Consider the following 3,643-nt stretch of genomic DNA (forward strand, 5'->3'; position numbering starts at 1 on the left):
TGTGGCATGTCCTCATTCCGTTGTCTTTCCCTTAGGCATCTGATGATGAAATTGCGGGGGTAACCGTTTTTGGCGAATACATTGTAGAGGTGTTCTTCTTCCTCTTTTTGCAGTTCATGTGTGCTGCAGTGTGTTGTACCCCTTTTGAACAGTGTCTTGATGAAACTCCTTTTGTGTGTGTTGGGTTGGTTGCTTTCGTAGATCAGGACTTGGTCTGTGTGTGGCTTTCCTGTATATCTTTGTGGTGAATTCTCCGTTAGGTGTTCTCTGTACCATCACGTCTAGGAATGGGAGTCGGTTGTCCTTTTCTTCCTCTCTAGTGAATCTGATTCCTGTGAGTGTGGAGTTGATGATCTGGTGTGTGTTGTCTATTTCTGTGTTTTTAATGATTACAAAGGTGTCATCCACATAACTGACCTAGAGTTTGGGTTGAATTTGCGGTAGGACTGGGACAACACGACCATTATAGGACAAGCCAAACAGAGAACAGCCAGGGAATTCTGAGAGCCATGGCACTCATCCACAGATTCTATCAACAAACACATTTTGTGTTCTATGTCTGAACAGGGCACTGTTGATGGGAAATAGAAAGGGTGCCTTGGATGGCAGTGAAAACCAAAGTGATGGGAAGATAAAAATTAGAGGAGGCAAAGCGATAGTAATCTATGTTCCCTTTGATTTTTCCAGCCTCTGCGGACCTCTGATGTTTCTGCTTGGTAGCAGCTAGAGAAGTGAATGCATCACACAGTGTATCTTTCGAGCAGCCATGTAGCTTAAAAGGGACATTGATAGCAATACATTTGAATTGGGAAATAAATTATTGTTCTGTTGTTTAAGTGAGGTAGGAGGAAATCTGCCTGATTCAGCCTTCCTTAAGTTCCTTTGTGACGCAGCTCTCTGCAGTTTTCGTCTATTTAAATAGTGCTTCGTTCTTTTTTTCTCCCTTCCAAAATTAACAGCTTCATGTTGTCCCACATTATACTCAATTTCCTCACTTCCTTAAGCTGGCAATATCTCTTTGTAAACTGTATTCCTCTCGCGACTTGCTTTTTCACCTACATTTATATGTTCTGAAAATATGGCCATAATACACTTGCTTCCTTCCTCCAAGTCATTTGTGACCAACGAGGCGTTTATTAGCATATTAGTGGAACTGGATTGTCGAGGAATGTTATATCAAATACAAATACCTGTTTATAGCCAATAGTTCTTGTCATCAAAACATTTAATATAGTAATTCTTGTGAAGAATTGACCTCTTTTCCTGTTTTTCTCCCCCCAAATCTTTTCTCCCTCTTGTCCTTACCTCATGCTTTTTAAAATAGGGGTCTATTTATCTAAAATAATTTGGGTATACTTGCAGAATAAGCATACACAATTTCCTGTTTATGTATGTTATCTGTGTTTATATTTCAATCAGCAGTTAAAGCTCATCTCCTGATGTTCAATGTGGTCATACTGCATATTTAACAAGCGATGTTCATTCATTGTTTCACTGCAGCAAGGTAATTGGAAGTAAGAAGAAGAATCTTACTTGTATTGAATAAGAAATGTCCTCACAATATAATGCATTGATCACAGATATAAATCTATTTTCCTCCCACTTTACAATATTTGATTAATAGACAAGTAATCTGCACCCCGAAACTGTTTGTTGGCTCCACACTGATTTTCTTAAGATTGAGCACTTTGCTAGATTTTACTTCTCTCAAAAACTAAAAAAATCTTCTAAATACTATGACTGACCTCAATGTGCAGCACAGGTAGCAGTATAACTCTCAACTTTGTCAACAGCACATCAGATAACTGTCTGAAACCAACATCTTTTTCTTTTGTACCAAGCCTGCCTCTTAGAACTTTGAAGTAATGCCTCTGTTTATTCCTCTAGGGTACCTTAATTTTCTGATTTTCTCGTGTCTCGTTGCTTTTTTAGGGCAGGCACCACTGATTTGTATCCATTCCTTTCTTGGTTAGCTTCATTTTTAAAAGGCATCTTTTTTTTAAACCCAATCTCTCCTGCAGACATGCTTCTCATCTATTCACAAATATACTGGATTGCTGTTAACTGCTGCTTAATAAAATAAGATCTTCATTATTCTAATCAACTTTTAAGTCTTTGCTTGGATTTTGTGTAGACTAATTCCTGTTTAAATGAAAGAGAACATTTTGCTTTCAGTTTTTGCAGGCTTCCCGCCATTTATTTTTGACTTGTCACTTGCTGAGGTTCAAATCTGTTTTCTCATCATATGAACATATTCATAATATGCATATGGATCCTAGCTTAAAGAGGGAATATGAAAATACATTTTCACTCACCATCTTAATTTGTTTTATTTAATGTGTTTTAAAGTCCACTACTTCTAACGTGAAAGCAAGCTGGAGCAGAGATCACATGACAGTGGTACGTTACAATGTACAAATGCATTTCTCCAAACATCACACTTTATTTAAAAAAAATGCATGCACTATTATTTGTAATTACAAGTTATCCTATAAATATTGAACAAACACTACTATTTCTCGTCAGTCTCAATTTTTTCAGTCTCCATATATTGCTTTTCATTCATATTTTCTAAAGTGCTTCAATCCTTTAAGGATATGTGTGAGTTGGTATCTGCTCAGTCCTGCGGCAATGTTCTTTCTCCAGGGAATGTCAGTCATTGTCTTTCAGATGCAGTGTCTTTGCTGTGCTGATGACTTCCAGAGCATGGTAAGTTGATGTTGCTCTTTCTTTTGATTCAAGTGAAGGCTGTACATCTTAAGCAGTGAGTTTGTGTAGAGGTTGACACTCTGATGACCCACGAGACAGGAACTTTGCTAGGTAGTTCACAAATTCCAACCAATTATTGTTCTACTTTCACATCTGATCTTTGCTGCATTCCTGCTACACCTCTCACCTTGTCAGGATCAACAGGAAACCCTAACACTATAAATGCACGATATATGTACTTGACCCAAGTATTTTCAATTACATCTTTTTCTTCTGTCACACATTTTCTTCTATTGTCCTGTTATGATACTTTTTTTTATCAGCTGCCAGCTCCCTAAAGAATAATTGCTTGTCTTTCTTGTCTATCTTTCTGTTGTTTGGTACTTTGTGGGTTGCTAGGGCTGCAGGTTCTCTGTCTTATATTTCAGACTGTACTTGTAGGTAGAATTCTTCATGGCAGATGCAGAGTTTGTCTAATACTCATGTAGATATTCACCAGGCAGACTTTCAAGATCTGTAAAAAAAAAATCTAGAGTCATAGAGATGTACAGCATGGAATAATACCCTTCGGTCCAACCCGTCCATGCCGAACAGATATCCCAACTCAATCTAGTCCCACCTGCCAGCATCCAGCCCATATCCCTCCAAACACTTCTTATTCATATACCCATCCAAATGCCTCTTAAATGTTGAAATTGTACCAGCCTCCACCACTTCCTCTGGCAGCTCATTCCCGACATGTACCATCCTCTATGTTAGGTCTTGTCACTTGCTGAGGTTCAAGAATGTTTTCTCTCATATGAACATATTCATAATATGCATATGAATCCTAGCTTAAAGAGGGAATATGAAAAGACATTTTCACTCTTAGGTGTCTTTTATATCTTTCCCCCTCACCCTAAACCTATGCCCTCTACTTCTGGACTCCCCCACC

This window comes from Chiloscyllium plagiosum, chromosome 17 (assembly GCF_004010195.1).
Source record: "Chiloscyllium plagiosum isolate BGI_BamShark_2017 chromosome 17, ASM401019v2, whole genome shotgun sequence".
Classification (NCBI taxonomy): Eukaryota; Metazoa; Chordata; class Chondrichthyes; order Orectolobiformes; family Hemiscylliidae; genus Chiloscyllium; species Chiloscyllium plagiosum.